Source organism: Onychomys torridus, chromosome 20 (genome assembly GCF_903995425.1).
Source record: "Onychomys torridus chromosome 20, mOncTor1.1, whole genome shotgun sequence".
NCBI lineage: Eukaryota > Metazoa > Chordata > Mammalia > Rodentia > Cricetidae > Onychomys > Onychomys torridus.
The window spans coordinates 34,057,458-34,079,412 of record NC_050462.1 but is presented as its reverse complement, the minus strand read 5'-3'; positions in this window follow the sequence as shown (position 1 = coordinate 34,079,412).

Here is a 21,955-nt window from a genome sequence, read left to right as displayed (position 1 = left end):
AGACATCATATCATTATGGATTTTACCTGTAAGCATGTGGTAGTATATGTAAATTTTTGAATGGATAAATATTTGTAACTTGATGTTATTAAATATTTTTATAGTTTAATGTTATTTGAATGGAGTTTTGAATACTAACAGTGTTAAAAGAAATCAACCACACAAAGGAAGGGAAAAGTATAGTATAATACATTATGGAATAGGTGACATAAGAATGTTACTCAAAAATGCTAAGGAAATTAAAATAGGGTGATTTTTTCCAGCAAGGGTGATCTTACAGACAAAAGAATGCTTGAACTTTACTTGAAAATAACAGAAGGATTCCTTGAAGAGGCGGAAGATAAAGAATTTCTGATTCAAAAAATATCTGAAGAATGGTGTATGTAAGCTAGCTTGTTTTCAAACATAAGCAAATGCTTATCTGCTGCACAGAGCAGCCAGGTGAGAGATAAAGGCTCAGGACCTAGGAGACAGATGATATCCATGATAAAGCATGACTTGAGAGGAGATAAGAGATGATGGGCCCAGAACATGAGTATGGGGGTAAATCTTAAATAGAATCAGTGATGTCCGTGTCTATGAGGCAGCAAGAAAAGAAGGAGTAGCTATAAACATGGGTGAATTAAATTCTGGGGTCAGGAATTTGGAAGCAGAGGAGTTTTTGTGTATTGGATTCTATTTTCTCTTTGAAATAGTACACATTCCGGTGGTACGGAATGGGATGGGGCCTGTGGTGGTCATGATGAGTGGGTAAGGATTGATTATAGCCACAAAGCCCTGGAATCACTGCTTGGGGAGTGGGAGAGGAAATTGAACAAAGACAGTAAGAAAAAGTATTGCCGAGCAACACTGGAGGCTCCTTTCAGATTTTGAGGCAAAACTAGCAGCAGTCTGTGATTCCCCCAGCAACTTTTAGCAGCTGAAGTATAGGATGGGAGGGGATGTAGCACGGTGGAGATGCCATAGTCAGTCATCTCGGAGACTGCAGCTTACCAGCAAAGGGGAAAAAAAACACACACACACACAGTGTTCAAAGAGAAGGAGATGGATAGTTTAGCATTCAAAGAGACTGAAGAAGTTGAGCACTAAAGGGTGGGAATGAGGGAGTGGGTCATGCAGACGGAGAGATTAAGTTTGCCAGGCACTCTCAGCTTCTTGGGTGCTGAGGCTGAATAAGACATGGGCAGTGCCAAGGGGCTTTTGGATAGTTATCCATATTGAAATAAAATTAACACAGTTTCTAAATAATCAGTGGATCTTGATAAGTGTTCTGAAGGACATAGATGATAACAGAAGATAAGAGTTATGAGAAAATCAAACGTTCCACAAAGCAGTGAAGGAACATAAAAAATAGTCGTGAGTACAGAGAATAAACTATGTCTTCAAAAACAGGAAGAAAGATGCCCAACTCTTTTAACCAAAAGCACATGGGTTGCATGTGAATGAGCATTAGGGAGGAAGTGTAGGAGATACTTTTGCATTGTGGTGGCCAAAATACCTGACAGAAATAAACTTAGGAAGAAAGGGTTTAATTTGATTTGTGGGATTCAGTTCATCATAGCAAGAACACATAGTGTTAGGAGTGACTCTGACTATGGTGTTGTGAATGTAAGCTGGTGTTTTCTCCATGGCGTGGGCCAGGAAGCAGGGAGCATGATTAAGATCCGAACTCAGGACCTTATAATTGGTCATTAAGTATTTTCCCAACTGAGCAATTTTCCTCCTTGTATCATTCCTTAATCCTGCTTTTTAAAATGACCAGCTGTTTAACATGATGTAATTCACTAGTTTATTATGTTTATTCTTTATCCTATCTTCCCATGCAATAAACACCTAGTGAATAGGGGTCTCTACCTACTGTCTTCACCAATATACCCTAAGAATCTTGCATGATGCTTGATAAGGATAGGTACTCAAATATTTGTTACTAGGATGACTTAATGAATAAGTGAATGCTTATAGAGAACTTTTTGTATGGTGGATATTGGGCTAAACATTTCATTAATTCTACCCATTATTACCCTTGTAATTTTCAACTGGGAGGGGGAGGGAATAATGAAGACCTTATTCTGTAAAGGTTTGAGAAAAAAGGATAGAAAGGAAGAATTTTTAGATTGACATAGATGGGCAAGCAGATTATGACCTTAAAGTAAACCTTAGCAGGCTTTTGGCTTCTCTGTAAGAGCTCTCTGGAAGAAGGTACCATAGGGAGAGAATAATTTCCATAGGGGGAAAATAATTTACCCAGAGATAATTATCACTAACAGGAATGAGTCTTTTCCCCACGCCGACTCACTCAATGGAGACTACTTTTAAGTAATTATCTTGGTTTAAGTTTTATTAATCTTTTGGCATTGAGTGAGATGGGATACTTTATTGGAGGATGCTGTTCACCAGTGGGACTTTAAAGCTTTTGGGGGAGCAGTTGAATGAGAATAGAATGTGATAGCAGGATTGGTTTGGCAGGGGTTGTTCACATTCTCCTTAGTGTTGCTCTTTTTAGATCCTGTATGTTTGAGCAATTAGTGACTGGAGGAGAGAATTGCAAAATTTCAGGACTGAGAATACAGGATTTTCTGATTAGTTTGAGAGATTTTTATGCCTTTTGAATTTTGATGTTCTGCTTTCTTGTGCTACACATTGCTTTATTGAAAGGGTTTAATTGCTATACTGGGCAGAAAAACTTCATGGCAGACCCAGGGACAAAGGTAGATTTTTAAACATTAACCTATTATATCCCTGATGTTACTCATATTCATCATAGGACATGTTAATAATGCAGAAAATGCACAAAGAAGGAGAAGCAGCCCCGGGTTTACTCAAGCACTGGAAAGTCTCCAGGAACCTCTTCATTACTGCATATATTTAACTCTTGTTCATTTCGACAATTGGACAGGTATATTTCCTGTGGGGCATGTTCATTTGGCATACAAATACCTTGAAACTCCACAGGGCAGAGATTTCTAAGCTTTTTAAAAAAATTATATATTCCCTTTTCCCAAATACCCATATGGTCATACATATAAATTCTGTGTTTATCATCAAAGATATCATGGGCAATCTTCTCTCTCTCTCTTTTTTTTTTTCTGAGCTGAGGATCGAACCCAGGACCTTGCTCTCCCTATGCGAGTGTTCTACCACTGAGCTAAATCCCCAGCCTGGCAATCTTTATTGTATAATGATCTATGGATTCTTATGCTGAAATTTTTCATATAAGAAATGTTTTTTTTTTTTTCAAATTTTAAAATCTGAAAACTATAGACTAGTGAGATGGCTCACTAAAGCATTTCCAGGCAAGCCTGGTAGCCTGAGTTCAATCCCTGGAACCCATAGAAATGTGAAAAGAGAGAATCAACTATACCAAGTTGTCTTCCGATTTCCACACATATGCCATGGCATGTTTGCAACTGTACTTACATATATCATATATAAAGCACACAATAGTAGCAGAGTTTAAAGAAGTAATAAAAATCTGATAATTTATGAAAATCTGATAATTTATGAAAATTAAGATTAATTCTTTACTTTTTATTAGAGAATTTCATATATGTATAAAATAAAGTATGATCATAGCCAACCCAACTTCTCCCTAACTACCCCCTTGACTTACTAACAGCACCTTCCCAACTTCATGTCTTCTTGTTTGGTTTTTGATAACCTACTAAGTCCTATCAGTTTTGTCTATATGTGCATAGGTGTGGTGCCATGGTATCCAGCTGAACATGGATAGCCTACCAATGACTTCAACCATGAAGAAAAATGATTCTACCTCTACCAGCAGCAACTGCCAATAGCTCGTCAGTAAGGGGTAGACCCAAGGAGCACTTCCCCCTTATATATTAGAATGTTGGTTGGCTCATTATTGTGTGGGTAACCACAATTGCTATACATTCATGAAGAGAGCATTTCACAGTGCTCTCTGTCTCCACTGGCTCTTTGTTCACTGAGCGTTTGCAGAAGCAATGCAGATGTGGGGAGGGGGTCAGTGGGTCCAAAGTGTCTTGTTTAGGGCTGAACACTCTGTCTTTTATCTAACTTTGACCAGTTCTGTGTCTCTGCGTTGACTTCTGTTTACTGCAAAAATAAACTTCTGACCAATATTGAGAGCAAGCTAGGTCTGTGAATATAAGAAGAAATATTTATGGGGTGATTTGACAACGTGACCATTAAACAAAAATAACAATAGCAGATTCTCCCTGAGGGCTTAGGACTTCACTATTCTTGGGATTTTGACCAAGATAACATGAATATGTTTCAAGGCATAAAATTCCTTCTATGTAAAAGGCCTCAAAGCCAATCAGATAATGTTTAGTTACCTATAACAACTGTGCCACTGTATCAGTAGTACAGTAGTGTCTGGTAGGTCAACAGTAGAGTATGCAGGATCCAGCATGGGATAACACCATCAATGTCTTTTCTCCCCAGCAGCCTACATAGAGCTTTCTGGCTCCATGAAAGCTAGCCAGTGTGGGGGAAGTTTCCCTATCATTTAGAGATTGGATTCTCTATGTCTTGGGTCCAAAGTGTCTGGTGTCTTCAGTAATAGGCTCTTAGGATGTATATATGGTGGGTAACAAATGACAATTGCCTGTGTTGTTTTGGAAACCAATGGGGCCTCATTGGGAGGTATCTCAAAGGTGTCTTCCTGGAATGTTCACACTTTCTCAGGCTAAGTATGGTGGACATGATACTCTTTTCTTCTTAGCACTTATTTTATTCTTTATTTCCTGTTAATGCTGGCTAACCTTCTGTTTGGGTACATGGGGGTAGGTATGTGATCTAGGTTGTACCATAAGAATATCTGACTTTAGAATAGCTATAGTATGACTTTAAAAATGGACATTTCCTCAAATATGCAAGGACCTGCCTAGCTGAATGAGTAATTTCTTTTCCTTGGAATCACCTTGGAAGATTTATTTTCCTTTATGATTACCTAATGGTTTATAGCATTTGAGTTTCCCCTATAGAATTTAAAAGAAAAATTCTGAGTTATATAAGAAAACAACAATTTTGAGTCTTGGTCAAAGTTCATATAAATAAACTTTATTCATATAAGTTTAAAAAAGGAAAAACCGTAACTAGAAATCATGTAACTAGAAAGCCTAGAAGAACTCGGATTTATAATGCAGGTAGAGAATTTCAAACAATATAATTAGGATCGATATACAATAATTATGGTCAATGCAATTATTCTTTTCATCTCTGGCATCCTGTATTTTTGTTGGCTTCCAAGTAACTATAGCATCCTTTAGGCAGAAGTCCTGAGAAGCAGAGAGTATCATTTCTGTAACTCCCAGGGAGACCCAGACACTTGAGCTATGTTTAATGAAACCATTTCAGAGATGAAGGGAGAACAGCTGATTTTGGGTCTATTTTTGACATATATACTGCTCAGTGGAGTCTTGTTTTAACTACAGTGAATGGGCCAAGAGTGAAAGATGATGCTCAGTGTCATACAGGCCTATTGCTAGAATAAAAATAGAGGTTATTGTAAATATTTACTCTGCAGTAAATATGAATCTTTTAAAAATAAAACCTTATTTCTGATCCACTGTTGTCATCAGCCATGGCACCAAATAACATTTTATAAAAGTAGGCTTAAATTAGCACTGTTAAAGATAGGCAAAAGAGTTTCGGGGACTGGAGAGATGTTAAGAGCACTGACTGCTCTGCCAAAGGTCCTGAGTTCAAGTCCCAGCAACCACATGGTAGCTCACAACCATCTGTAATGAGGTCTGGTGTCCTCTTCTGGCCTGCAGGGACACATGCAGGTAGAATATTGTATACATAATAAATAAATCTTCAAAAAAATAAAATAAAAAAAGAGTTTATTTCTGGTTGTAATAGCCATTTCAAGAGAGGTTGCTGTTAGAACTTCTGTTTACTCAAAGAAATCATCTAACTTAATATTTCTGGTTGTAATAGCCATTTCAAGAGAGGTTGCTGTTAGAACTTCTGTTTACTCAAAGAAATCATCTAACTTAAAATACAGAAGGAATAAGAAAGAGAGAAAGATAGTATAAGACATCCTATAAGCAAGTATTTCCTTCAGCCTGCATTTAGCTGTTGTTTGTTTGAGATAGGGTTTCTCTATGTAACAGCTCTCGCTGTCCTAGAACTTCCTTTGTAGACCAGGCTGGCCTCAAACTTACAGAGATCTGCCTGTCTCTGCCTCCCAAGTGCTAGAATTAAAGGCATGCACCACCACTACCTGGCCAGCTTGCATTCTTAAAATGCGTATTTATTAAAAGATTTAAATACCTTTTTTTTTCATTGTACAAGTTGTCTGTTTTTCTGAGATGTGTGCTTGTTATAGTTTGGACTTTGAATGCTTACCAGGAGCTCATATGTTGAACAATTGGTGCCCAGTCATGATAGCAATTAGGAAGATAGGATCATGGGAGGAAGTTGTTACTGGAGGGACTTTTGGACTCTAGCCTCTTCCTGACTTTCTTTGCTCTCCAACTACCATGGAGCAATTTTACTCTGCCATTCTCTCCCTGTGTTAGCGTTATTATTACTGTAACCCTAACCAAAAGCAATTTGGGAGGGAAGAGTCTATGTGGCTTACACTTCTATATCACAGTCCATCACTGAAGAAAGTCAGACAGGAACTCAAGCAGAGCAGGAACATAGAGACAGGAGCTGATGCAGAAGCCATGGAGGGGTGCTGCTTACTGGCTTGCTCCCCATGGCTGGCTCAGCCTACTTATAGAACCTAGGACCACCTGCCCAGGAATGGTCCCACCCACAATGGTCTGGGCCCTCCCACATCAATCACTAAATAAGAAATGCCTTATGGGCTTTTTTAAAAAATGCTTTACAGCCTGATCTTATGAATGCATTTTCTCTTTGATGACTCTAGGGTATGTGAAGTTCACATAAAACTCGCCAGTACACCCTGCCTTGATGTTCTGTGGCACCATAGGCCCAAAGGAAAAGGAATTAAGTGACCATGGATTGTAACCCTAAAACTAGGAGCCAAAATTAATCTTTTCTCCTTTTAAGTTCTTTATTTCAGAATTTTTGTTATAATAGAAAGTTGACTAACACCATGTGCTAAAATCCTGGCCTCAAAGGACTAACTTATCTATTCATCTTTTGTATTTACTGATTTAAAATGTATATACAGTTCAAAATATATTCACATATACATATTCATGATTGTTATATCTTTTTGATGTTATGTTCCTTTTTACTAATATACAATGTTACTTATTTCCTTAAGACAGTTTTCAGTTGAAGTTTTGTACCTTAGATTTTATTTTTCTTTTAGATAATTTTCTTTTCCATTATTGTCAACATTTCTATACCCTTTTAAAAACTGATTTCTTTTCTTTTGTGATATCCAATTTACAGTCTCTGATTTATTAGTTTGATATTGTATTGTTATTTTTATTTCTAAAGATGTCAGACTAGAGGTGAGCTGCTGAAGGAAAGAATCAAGGAAAAAATCAAAATGACTTTATCTCAAAGAGAGAGATGGAAGAACCTCAGAAATCCATGAAGGAAGTGACGGAAGACCCCACCCCCAAAGAAGAGCAATCATAGAAAGCTCTGCACAGTGGTGGCAGAAGCTGGGCCCTGCTGCCAGCCAAGTCCAGACAGCAGCCCAAGGCAGGGTTCTGCAGCCCAAGGTATTCTCAGCCACTCATGGATCATTCTCTAATATAGGCAACAAAACAAATTTTTAACAAATCTGAAAAAAGAAGTAATATCATCCCACTATAGTGGAATAAAACTAGAAATCATCAGCAAGAATAATCTCATAAAATACACAAATACTTGGAGGCTTAACAGATTCACTGTTTTGAACAACCTGTAGGTCCTTGAATAAAGCAGAGGAGATTTTTCTGGTATTCAGCTGGATGGTTAAGGTGCTATGCACACTACTGGAGAAAAAAAATAATCATCCATCTTATTCAGCTGTGAACCCTACAAGCTATGATACCTGCCTGGAAAGATATGCCCACTGAGGCAACAGTGGTACAAGTGTTATGGGAGTAACAAACTACTTTTTGATTGGACTCAAGGCTCACTCCATGAGATGGAACCAACAGCTGATACTGTCCATGAGGCCAAGAACCTGAGACTAGAAAGGCCATGGGCCTTAGGAGAGAATTTACTCCTAAGTATTCTGACAAATTAACATAGCAATAAAGTGACTCCTAATGATTTATGAAAATACCCAGTCATCCATGCATCACTCAACCCTTACCAGAGAAGCTGCTTCTTGTAGTAAATAGCAATCTACACAGAAAACTAGAGCTGGTCAATGTGCAGAGGATAAGAGATTTGGAGTGCTCTGCCTAAATGGGATGTCTGAATCACACCCTTCCCTGCCTTCAAGGTTCAGAGATGTATGAAGAAACATCATAAAAGCGAGAGGTGGATAACTTTAAGGAAACAATGTTTTCTGCACACAACAGGGAAAATGAATGAAGTCACAATGATTGAGAGCATACATAAGACCTGAGCAAGCTCAATCTGGACAAAACGTCAGGATAGAATCCCACCCCTCCCTGAGGAATTAACATTTGGTTGCTGCTATGAGAGGGAGAGTTTGTTTTCTTTAATAGTGTGACATCTGTTTATCAACCACACTCCAGAGTAGGTAGGTCTTCAGGCCAGGAGTAGTGTGCCAACACAACCTGAACTCAACAGGCTTATGAGAAGAGGGAGTGAAGTTGGGTGGATAGGGAAGATCTGGGTTAAGCTGGGGAAGAAAGGACTATAATCAAACACATGGTGTCAATTCTTAAAAACATCAATAATTTAAAAAAAAGAAGAAAAAGGACAATTTTTCCAAAGTAAATTTATATTGAGAAAGTATTTTATAAGAAAATAAACAAGCTATTCAATTGTCTCACTTATCCAGAGGGCCTGATCCAGTTGGGGGCTCCACAGCATTTGGTTCATAGTTCATGTGTTTCCATTACTTTGGCTATTTGTCCCTGTGCTTTTTCCAATCTTGGTCTCAACAATTCACACTCTTACAGTCCCTCCTCTTTCTCGACAATTGGACTCCTGGAGCTCCACCTGGGGCCTGGCTGAGGATCTCTGCATCCACTTCCATCAGTTATTAGATGAGAGTTCCAGCTCAATCGTTAGGGTGTTTGGCCATCTGATCACCAGACTAGAGGCACCCAGGCAGTGGGACCCGGACCTGTCCTTAGTACATGAGCTTGCTGTTTGGAACCTTGGGCTTACACAGTAACACTTTGCTCAGCCAGGAAGGAGGGAACTGGACCTGCCTGTACTGAATCCACCAGGTTTAAATGAATCCCCAGGGGAGTCTTGGGCCTGGAGGAGATGGGAATGGAGGGGAGGGACTAGGGGGAAGGTAGGGGTAGGGGTGGGAGGGGGAACCCATGGCTGATGTATAAAATTAAAACACAAATATAATAAATAAAAAAAGGAGAAAAAAGGCCAGGGGATGGTGGCGCATGCCTTTAATCCCAGCACTTGGGAGGCAGAGCCAGGCGGATCTCTGTGAGTTTGAGCCCAGCCTGGTCTATAGAGTGAGATCCAGGAAAGGCGCAAAGCTACACAGAGAGACCCTGTCTCAAAAAACCAAAAAAAAAAAAAAAAAAAAGATTAAAAAAAAAGAAAATAAACAAGCAACATATTACTTTAATCTTTACTGTATTGGTAACAAACAAGGGCATTTTATTTTTAATAATTTAATCATTTTCAAAATTATGACTTTATATTAAATAATGTGTAAAATTTAAACCTTTTTATATTTTGTATAAATGGTTATAAAATAAAAAAAATTCCACAAAAAATTTTAGTACCAGATGGATTTACAGCTGGATTCCACCAAACTTTCAAGGGAGACCTTATACCAACCATTTTTAAATGTTCCACAAACATGAAAAGGAAGGAACATTACCAAACTCATTTTACTAAGCCAGTATAACCAAACCTCAATGCCCAAACTAAAGACAACAACAACCTAAAGACCAATTTTTCTGAAGGAATTATGTGCAAAAATCCTTAACAAAATACAAACAAAATTGAGGTCACATTAAGACCATCCACCATGATCAAGTTGGTTTCATCTCAGGGTTCCAAGGTTGTTTACATATATGAAAGTCAATAGACATAAAACATCTCACTAACGAACTTGAAGGCAGAAGTCGCCAGACCATTGTGGCAGACACTGAAAAGGTACTGAGAAAGTCCAACATGACTTTGGGACTGAAGTTCTGAGGAAACCAGGGACAGATGAAGCATACTTTAATGATTACATATGACAACATTATAACCAATCTTATACTGAGATAATTTTCTTCAAAGTTTGGTGTGAGACAAGGGTGTCCACCCTCTTCACTCTTGTTCAACATAGTGCTTGAAGTCATAGCTAGGGCAAGAGACATGAGAAAGATATAAAATGGAGAAAAGTTGGAAAGAAGGACCTAAGCTCTTCCATTTACAGACATGGTTCTATACTTAGCCTCAGGATCCCACCAAAACCATGTTCATTAAAATAGCAGGATGAAAAATTAGTAGCTTCTGTAGACAAATTTTCTCAGAACAAAATCAGGAAAATATTACATTAATAATAGTCTCAAATATATGGAAGTGAACACAAGCAAGGAGGTGAAAGACTTCTATAAGAAAATTTAAATTCTGGGAAGAGAAACACTAGATGATAGAGACAATTTCCATCTTCCTGGATTGGCAAAATCAATCTTGTGAAAATGGTTATTTAACAAAAACAATCTATAGATTCGATGTAACACCCATCAAAATAACATTCTTCACAAACTAGAAAACAATCTGGATTAGGGGGAGGCTAGAGGGTGGGAGGAGGGAGGACAGGGGAACCCGTGGCTGATATGTAAAACAACTAGAAAATCTCTTATATAAAATAAAAATTTGTATAGAAAGATAAAAGACCACACATAGTCAAAGCACCTCTAAGCGTAAAGAACGTAGTTGGAGACATCAAATTACTTGACCTCAAACTATGCTACAGAGCCAAAGTGGTCAAGACAGGATGACACTGTCATAGACACAGGTGTGTAGATCAATGGGACACAGTAAGAGACCCAGAGATAAACACCTCACAAATGTATCAAAAGCACGAACTGGGAAAAAGGCCTTTTCAACCAATGATGCTGGTAAAACTGTGTGTCTACTTGCAAAAAAAAAAAAAAAAGCTCCTCATGCACAAAATTCAAACTTGATAAAAGTTCTTATTATAAAACCAGAAATTGCTAAAGTGAAACACAAGGAAAACATTTCAAGACATAGGTATAGTTATCAAATTTTAGAACAGAGCCCCAACAGCACAGGAAACAGCTGCCGGATTTAACATGAAATTTAAAAGCTTCTGTACAGCAAAGAAACTATCAATAGAGCAGAGAGACTATAGAATGGGAGTTGTTGCTAGCCAGCTATACTTCAGACAAGGACTTAATATCTAGAACATATAAAGAATGGTGAAAGTTAAATACAAAACCCCTCAAAACTCGCAGTCAAAAAAAAAAAAAATGGGTCAGTTATCTGAACCATTCTCAAAGGAAGAAACACAGATGGCTAGTAATTTTTAAAAGTCATCAACACCTCTAGCCATGAGCTAAATGCAAACAAAAGCAATTTGAAATTCCACCTCATGGAACACTATCAGAGAACCACATGATAACAAGTGTTGGGGAGGAAGCAGGTCAGAAGGAACACTTATGTACTTTTGGCAGGACCGTGAATAGGGTATCCATCATGGAAAGCAGTGTGGATGCTTCTCAAAACACTAAAAATAGAGGTATTGTATGGCCCTGCTAACCCTCTCATGATCACACATGCAAACAACCTGACATCTATCTACAGAGACATTTACACATCCAGGTTTATCACTGTTTTCATAGTAGCAAGAAAACGGAATTAATGTAGCTGTCCATCAACAAATACATTTATAATGAAAGTGTGACAAATATATACAATGGACTTTTATTCATCTGCAAAGAACGAGGAAACTTGCAGGAAAATGGATAGGACTGAAAAACGTATAAAGCAAAGATACCCAGGCTCATAAAGACAAATACTGGTTGTCCTCTCTGAGGTAGATCACAGCCTCTAACTGTTGAATATGTGTTTGTAGGTGGGAGTAAATATGGATGAAAGTGAGGAAACCAGAGAGGGGATCATGAGACAGAAAAAGAGACTTTGAGAGAGAGATAAGTGGGGAAGAGAATAGAATTAAATAGAACGGGGAACACTGGAGATGACGGGTACATAGGGGAAACAGGAGAGGCGAGAGAAGAGCAGGGAGAGAAGGACCGACCCAAACAAAACAGGCACGAAAATCCTGCATGCGAGTCTATTTGTGGGCTAACAAAACAGTTTGAAAAACAAATACGGAGAAATTGGTACCAGGGGTGTGTGTGATACGGGGTTAGGTGATTATAAAAAAAAAAAAACAACTAGCCCTCATTTTATGATTATTTTATTTATTATCTTTTTATGTGCTTTGGTACTTTCCCCGTGATTGTCTGTTTCCCACACGGGTCTGGTGCCTGCAGAGGCCAGAAGATGCCACTGGATCTCTTGGGATCCGAGTTACAGATAGTTTGGAGCCACCATGTGGGTGCTGGGAATCAAAGTCGGGTTCTCTGAAAGAGCAGCCATGTCTCTGATGGGCTTTTAGAGGGCCCGTGCTTGTGTGTGCTGCTGCAGTCTCTGCAGGTACGGATGTTTCCTTGAGGTTATCCACCATGTCTCGTGATATTTTATTTGTGCCGAAATGTGGTTTTATTTGTATGTTAATAAAGTTGCCTGGGGATCAGAGCTAAAAGCAAGCCATTTAGCAGAAGTCCTGTGGTGGTGGCACACGCCCTTAATCCAATCACATGGCAGGCAGAGTCTCTGTGTGGTCAAGGACACAGCCAAGCGGTGACATGAACCTTTAATCCCAGTACCAACCATAGAGACCCGGAGGTCTGTATAGACAGGCAGTGATGAGGAAGTCATGTGGTCTGGTTTAGAGTCAATGAGAAGGTAGAACAGAAAGGTAATAAAAAGACAGGTAATGCAGGAGAAGGTCTCTCTCTCAGGGGAAGGACAGCAGCGAGTGGTAAGCTAAAGGCTGCTCGCCAGGGTTCTGATCTCTTGGGCTTTTAACTCTGCATTTGGCTGTGTTTATTATTTAATAAGACCGTTTTGAATTTCGTCTACAACCATGTCTGGCTCTTACAATCTTTTTTGACTCCTCTTCCACATAGAATTTTGAGCCTGGATGGGAAGGTTGTAATATCGACATCCCATTTAGGGTTGAGCGCTCCAAAGTCTCCCATTCTCTGCATGTTGTCCACTTGTGGGCCTCTGTGCCAGTTAGCATTTACTGCAAGATAGAAACGTCTCTGATGAGGATTGAGAGATGCACTAGTCTATGGGTATGGCAGTAAGTCATTAGAAGTCACTTTATTGCTATGTTCATCTAGTAGAATAATAATAGTAGGTTTTTCCCTCAGGGCTTCTTCTAGTTTCTAGTTTTCCTCATTAGTTTTGTCAGGTCACAAACCTTTTATTCCTGAGTCTCTGGGCTGAGGAGATTGCCTCTAATGTTATAGTCAAATGAGATTCAAACTACGTCATGTGAATGCAGATGGGTCTAGAGTCCCCTGGGGCTATAAATAGGGGATTGGTTGGGCATGAGCCCTATGTGGTCCTTTGTAAAAGTATAATGCCTCCAGGAACTTGGTCAGTAGGGCTGGTGGTGGTGTATGGATGCCCACAGGCTCAATTAGTGGTAAAAGTGTCATGTATACCCTGGTAGAGTTTCCATTGGTTTGCTGGTTGGACAGACCTGGCTTATACAAGGCATGGCTTGTACAACTGCATGGCTGCTTCATGGTCCAGCAGTGAAGGGTGACATTTGCAGTTTTGTCTCTGGGAGGATCAGTAGGCAGGTCTTCTGGTGAGTCCCCAGGTAGACAGTGTTGCTTCTAGACTATAGCCAAAAAATATCAGTTTATAATTACAAGGGTATGTTATGGGCTGTGGTTGGTTGGTTTGCCTATAGGTAAAGGATGGCTACCATTCCTCCCCCCTGGCCCCTTGTGTCTATATGTAGCTGGGGTTATCTCCTGGTCCTGCCTGGCCCACGGTCAGGACAAATCTCTCTCACCCGCCAATCCCGCAGCTGCTCAGATCCAAATAAACACACAGATGCTTATATTATTTATAAACTGTATGGCCATGTGGCTCAGGCTTCTTGCTATCTAGTTCTTATATCTTAAATTAACCCATTTCTATAAATCTGTACCTTGCCATGTGGCTTGTGGCTTACCGGTATTTTACATCCTGCTCCTCATGGCATCAGCTGGCAGCGTCTCCTACCTTAGCCTTCCTGTTCCCAGAATTCTCCTCTCTCTTTGTCCCGCCTATACTTCCTGCATGGCTACTGGCCAATCAGCACTTTATTTATTAGCCAATCAGAGCAACACATTCCCAGCATAGAGAACATCCCACAGGATCTATATAGTCAGGATTGCTCTTGAACTATGACTGAGAGGGGGCTGGAGCTGAGTTACAAAGCCACTTCAGAGTTCACAGCCAGGATCTAGGAACTCAGTAGACCTGTAACCCAAGGTGTGGGTATACGTAGACCTCTTGGCAGATGATTCTCATGGTGGAACCTAGGGCTATGAGGGCAATATCAAAATCCATAGTGGAACAAGCACATTTCTGGGTCTGTAAGTCTGACATGAGTCTGTCCCCTATACGTATCCCTCCTCAGGCTTGGGTTCCAGCAGAAGTTTATGCTTTCCTACTTGGATCTCACAGCTCCCACAAAGACACATTTGTCCATCAATGCTCTGACATTATTGCTGCTATGAAGTTATGGGACTCTATAATTAGTAATTTTATGGCCCTGAAATTATGATTGTCTTGAAATACCATTTTTCTTTGATTGGAAAATTCCCATGAACCTGTTGGTCCACTATGAAGAACTCTGTTTTTGTTATCACTCTGTGTTTGGGATCTAAATTATTGACTTTTGGGAAAGCAAAACTTTCACCTTCTATCACTAAAAAGTGGTTCTGGGTTACACCTTCTATATTCTGTCAGCATGGTTCAGGGTTACTTTGTCTAGACTGCTGCTAACATTCATCATCCTCATCTTTACCATTCTCAGAATCACACGTCCCACTTGTGAACCGGTAATAGCTACTACACTTGATCATAGCCAAATGTCTGAGGAGACATACATGTTCCACTTTGAAAAGCAGTAAGGCCAATGGTGAAACTGGAAAGAGAATTTGAAGTGAGTATAAGCCAATATCCAGCAGCATTCAGTTTGATATTTGAGTAACCAGTGCTTTTCACCACTGAGCCATCTCTCCAGCCCCTCCAACTTGATATTTGAAATGAGTATAAATATGGACTGGAATACAGGTCCTAGGAAGAAGGGAGGTTGCTGGTTTTGGATGAGAGAGGAGATTATGATTGAAGCTAGAGGTCATTCATTTTGCATCCAAACCCTTAGAGTTTAGAAAATGGAAGTGCACCTCAGTGAAAGCATAGTTACATTGGCATCCTGACCAGCAATTAGAGTCCAGGTCTTCTCAGCCCTGTAGCAATGTTCTTTCTACAGCTGGGGTTTTCATGTCTTTTGGACCCAGAAGTCAATGATAGCATGCTGGTAGGTATTTTCCTGGGCATAAGGAATTTGTAAGCCAGAAAGAAAGCTGATACCATGACCAAGACTTGCTGTTCCTGTATTAAACGCAATGGTCACGTTCTTGTGTCAATTTGGCCAGGTCACAGGCCCACATATGTAGTCAAACATTATTCTGAGTGTTTCTGTGAAGGTGTTTCCACAGGAAATTAACATTTAAACTAGGAGCCTTTGTACAGAGCAAATTGCCTTGAACAATATGTGTAGGCCTCATCTCATCAACTGAAAGCCTGAATAAAGTAGCTCAACCTGAGCTGAGGAAATTCTGTCAGGGAACTCTGGCCTTGGAGTGTGCAGCACTGAAGTTTTCCTGGTTTCAGTGTGATGCAGATCTGCAGATGTTGGACCGGTCTCCCTCCATTGTCATGGAAGCAATGCCTTAACATCTTCCTCTTCCTGTCCGTCTTCAGCCTTTTCTCTCTTTCTTCCTCTACTCTCATACACAGTGTAACCCCCACCCCCCATTTCTTCTACTTCCCTAGAGATATAAATGAATACATTGAGGGGAAATATTTGTTTCCCTCATTCAGCATTTGGACCTTAAATATCCGTACCCACAAAGTGTTTTGTCTAATGTTTTCGATAATCACATGTTATCATCTATCTCTTTAATGTTCTGTAAATGCAAAGAGTTTTCTTTTTACTTTTGATTCTAAAAGCAAACGTTAAAACCATGCCTTCCTAGCTTTCATAGTGCCAGAAGATGCTGTACAAGCTTTTGGAGGGGGAAAAATGTCAATGGTCTTATCCAGTGCTGGACCCTGCGAGCTCAATACCTGCTTTCCTGGCAAGATGTGCTTGATTGCTCAATAGTTGAATGAGTGTTACAAAGTAACCAATTGCTTTCTGATTGAATTCAAGCCCTACTCTGCAGGAACAAATTTCATGCCTGGTACTGTAAAATGGCCATGTTGTCAAATTTCCTTCTTTATGTTTATATTTATGTTTATACCCATAGACTTTGGCTACTCTCAACTTTGGTCAGAGAAACTTTTTTTTTTTTTTTTGAGATTATAGTAGAATTACAACACTTCTCCCTTTGCCTTTAAACATTCTCATACAACAGTCCTTTCTTTTTCTAATTCCTGGCCTCTTTTTTTTTCATGAAATGTTATTATATGTATAATATTACATGCATATTATATAATACTTGTTCCTAATTATAACCTCCTCAGTCTGTATAATGTTAATTGTAAGCACGTTTTCAGGGCTGACAATTTGGTATTGGGAAACCAATTGGTGTAGTGTACTCTTTGCTGGAGAGGACTATTTCTCCTACATAGGGATGAAGCCTCTTGGGCTTTCTCTTGTTCTCTTGAGCATCTCTATTGTTGTTATCCTTGTTCAGCTCATGTTTAGGCAGTCATGTTGGTGAGACTTTATGGGTGTAGCGTCTAACATTATTAGCACACAAAATTTTACAGCCAATCCCCCTGAACCTCTGACTCTTGCAATCTTCCTTCTTTCTTTCCCACAATGTTTCCTGAATGTTAGGTGCAGGGGTAATTTGTAGATGTACCCATTGGGACTGAGCTTCAAACTCTGTATTTTGATCAGTTTTTTTTTTTTTTTTGTTTTGCTTTGTGTGTGTGTGTGTGTGTGTGTGTGTGTGTGTGTGTGTGTGTGTATTTATGGTCTCTTCCTGTTGCGAAGTTTCTTTGATGAGAGGTGACCATACTCATGTATGGGTATAAGAACAAATGTTTAGGTTGTTATTAGGGATTATGCTTGCTTAGTAAAGTACTTGTTGTATATTCTCCTTCAATAACCATGACTTCACTAGCACTGAATAGTTGGCCACGTTTCTAGTACCAGGCATAGTTTCCCTCTTGTTGAATGAGCCTTAAGTCCAATTAGAGAGTTGTTGGTTGCCACCAAAGTATGTGTGCCTCTACTGTACTTTTGGGGTTATCATGCCATGCTGGTCATTGACATGGTTTCCAGGCATCAAAGCTGAGTAGGACGGTTTTCAGTGGACAGCAGTCAAAGCAGAGACTCAAAACTGGTCAAAGCACTGAGATTCAGTGACTGTGGCTACTCAGCTCTGAATTGACATCTTTATCAATTCCTCAGCCCCTGATGTTTCCAAGGCTCAGTAAACAGTGCGAAAGAGGGGAATGAAAAAGTTGGAACCAGAGTATGGACAGGCGTGCTGAAACGTCTTTGAACATGACATGGCGATTGCATTTATGAATTCAGAGCAGCTATGGTTGCTTGTATAAGAGCCATGTAAGACCAAGCCAACCAAAATTCTGGCATAGATGAGGAGGTGGTCTCCAGGCCACTTCTCTGACTAAGGAGGTATTGGCAATTTATAGTATCTGTGGGAAGGAATAATCATTCTTCTTTGTGGTTATGGCCGCTAGAAGGTTTCCTGTACGCCAGTGGATGTCCCCATACCTATATAGAGTGCTAATTAGACCTATTTAGTTATTAATAAAAAGAAAAAAGGGAATGGTGTTGGGGGGCATGTTTTGGGGAGATATAGGAGTAGTTGAGGGCATGAAATGGGCATAGATAAGATCCCATTTCATTATGGATGTGTATGAATTTTTCAAAGAATAAATAAAAGTGATACCCTATAGTTACTCATATAATTTTCTTCATGGTTATTCCTAACAGAACCTTTACGTGTCTTCATCAAATGATGAGATCAGTGCTCCTGTCTGTACCCATGGAAGGGTCAGGGCACCTTGTTGATTCAAGTTACAGAGAAGTCAAGCAAGCAAGTGCACATGAATACAACTCTTCTGATTTTTCCTCTGACACTTCTCTGTTAACTCCACTGTCTTATTTTCTCAAGGTTCTTCCAGATTATCTGGATCCTCTGATTTGAGGGTCAAGAGAGTTTATATTTTTGAATTTGGGCTAGTCTTCTTTGACTTTGGACTAGGCTATGGCAAAAGTCATGTTGTATGAGCCCTTTAGACATTTATTCTCTATTTTACTTTCTCTTGATATACTTTCCTTAAATTTCTTTGTACAGAAGGATGAAAGGCCATAAGTATGCTGACTAAGATGTTTTATTAATTCCTACAGTCAACTGCCAGACTTGTATGTAGGGGCATCTTGGTCCTTTTAGTCCTGTTAACTATCTTGTTGATGGATAAGTTTCCCAGAAAGAACATGCTAGTTCCAGTCTGCATAACAATAAAAATAAAGAATGGTTGTCATGAAATAATAAGTTAATAATCATAAGCATGTTACATAGTAAAGGTCGCAGGTTGGCACCTCACAGTGAGAACCTTTAGTTAGAAAGACTCAGGTTTTGTACTTTGATTATGACATGGTAACTGACAAGTGATAACTGATTACATGTAGTTTAAATCACTTGGCTTTAAATATGACTTATGGATTCATCATAACTGATCATTTCTCTTTTTTGTATATGAGTGATCTGTCCAGAGAAATCTTACTTTCAAACATTTTTAGACTTTTTTTTTATCATCATGTGGGAATATTAATGCAATTGTAAAAAAAAAACCACCTTGGTTTCTTATGTATTTATGTAGACTCAAATCTAACCAAACAAAAGTTCCAGTGGAAAAATAATTCAAAATGACCATCTTCTAAGACTGTCTAAGAAACTACAGAAATGCAGAGTTTAAACTCAGGAGACAATTCAAAGATTCCAGATGCTATCATCTTGACGTTCCTATTGGTATTTATTTTACTACCAATGACCACTCTAACTGGATAGGTTTTCAAAAGGTTCTCTGCTTTAGAAATCCTGGAAACATATTTGGCGTATGGAGATTTTCACAGGGGAAATGTGAAGAGTAATCAAATACGTCAGCAAGCAGATCTTAATTTGTACAGTGATTAAGAAATCAGTCTTTGGAAGTAGACTTGGAAGTTAACATCTACTTCTGTCACTTACAGATGCCAGAGCCCTAGGCAGGTTTGTTAACCTCATGCAGTCTCAGTTCCTGCAACTGTATAAAACAAGGATGAAAATAAGACCTTGTTCAGTTTTATTGTTGTGAGGACTAAATGGGTGGACAAAAATCCTTATGAAATAGTAATTGGTCAGATGTTACTTAATACTACACCTGCCCTTTACTCCATCTCTACCCTCTTATTATTTTTCATACTCCTTGGCTAGCCAGTGAGATGAGTGAGTTGTCCTATTTTCTAACTGTTTCTGAAACTCCGAGACTCTGAATAACAAATAGAAAGCCAAGGACTTGTGGTCTGATTCAAGCTTTTGGTTACTATAGACCATGGATGTCCAAGATGAGATCAAATAGTGTAGGATGAAAGGAGCTACCATTGTGTTCAACTATCTCAGCTGTGTGTTATTTTCAAGGTTATTTACTTCTCTGGACATCTCTTCTACTTACTTTGAGATACATAAAAGATTTCTGAAAATCATGTCCTCCTCCTCCGGGTATCACATGAAGAACTGGCTTCTTGAAATGGAAAAGACTTCTCTCAGTTTTACTGAATTTGCCAAGGACATATTATGATCATGAGCCAGTCAATCCACTAAAGTTTAAGTTGTGTTTCCATTTATTGAATCACCGGCTGTGCCATTGACCCCTCACATGATGGTAAGGTTATATCAGTCTGGAAACTGGTGGCAGCTCATCTCTTAACAAGATTCCTCATACTTTCCTCTAAATAGGCTTGATTCGTTTTGGCTGTTAAATTCATTACAAAGCACATTCTGGGTCTTCTGGCTGCATGCGATGTATCCAAATTCAGAAGGAAATGAAGGGTAAAGAGGTGTACTAGTGTGACTGCAGTCTGACTAAATTGAACCTATTTGCCCTCTATCATTTCTGTGTCAGCATAGTTATACCAAAGTGGATTCTGTGAAGCTGATTGAATCACTGAATCTCGAAGCTTAATAAGCTTCTAAAATGTAAATACTGACCTGGGGAATTTTGCTTGACTAATGAAGGCAGGAGTTTGGACTCTCACGATTCTACTGAATAGCTTTACCAAAACAGCCCATAAATGTTTACAAATCCATTTGATCCACTCAGTTTTCCTGCTCACAATGTGGAAGGACTGGCTATATTTCAGCAACAAATTAACTCTTTCAGGGATAGTGGCAGGAGGAGAAGAAAGCAATGCCTTCAGGATGTGTATCTGTTCTGAGCTTTGGCGGAAAGGATGACTGATGCACAGTTCTCTGAGTGTTTTGTTTAGCGATTACAGTATCAGCTCCAAGAAGGAGCTCTCTGCCAATGAGTCTTGTAAATAGTTTTAGTTCTGGGAGGAAATTGAGGGGAGAATGGAGAAAAAAAAAAAGAATACAAATGCTCTGTGCTATGAATGCTGGATCTTTCCACCTGAAATCTGTAAATACAATATAGATTTTTCTGGCATTGAGTTAGATTTGGCAGATTCTTCATTTCATTGATCTTGAGGGTAATAATATTTATCATAGTGTAATCCTTAGTAGAAGCAAAACTACTGACTGAGGAGACATTCCCATTATTCATGTCCCTTTGTTATTGTGCTATTATCTTTATGTTTGTTTTGTCTGACTGTTTCGACAAAGAGAGAATGGACTGAGAAAAACGTAGAATTTGAAATGGTGCGGGGTGTATGCTCTGGGAAATGATGAATGCATATGTAATTTTTCACTTTGGATCAGAGGCAAAGTTCACATCCAAACCAAAAGTATAATTAGTTATAACGACAGCCTATTTTGTTTAGATCATTTTAAGTTTCCAAGTGTGTTGTTCAATGCATGGATTCTTTCTTTTCATCTCTTCTTCTGTGCTTGTCTTTGCTTAAAGTAAGGGCCTCCAGGATGGAACAGAGGGAATCTTTGTAAGGCAGTAATCAAGCATAATGAAGATAATTGGGAGGGCAGATCTGGTTCAAGATATGCTTTTCATAGCCCTCAGGTGTACCTTTAGTATCTGGAGATGCTCAGCCCACACCCCAGGTGCCTGGCAGTCTGAATGCTTTCCTACCTTCTCAACCTCCCTTTCAGACAATAGCAGGGCTTGGAGAAGGGCAACAGGGGGCAGGGTGACATACTTAAATGTGTATGACTTCAAGGGCACACTCTTTAGAGTTTTACTAGTTCAGTCATCTAGAAACTTCTCCACAGATGGAAGAGGGATTTGGTTGCCAGGACATAGTGGAATGACTGTAAATGGATACATTAACTAGCCACTCTAATAATGTCTGTCCAGAGACCTGGACTAACTTGCTAGATCTGACTCTATGAGGCTACTATCTTCTTTTTTGTTCTCAGCCTCACCCTATCCTCAGTCTGAAACTTGATTACTTATGCCCATTAAATTC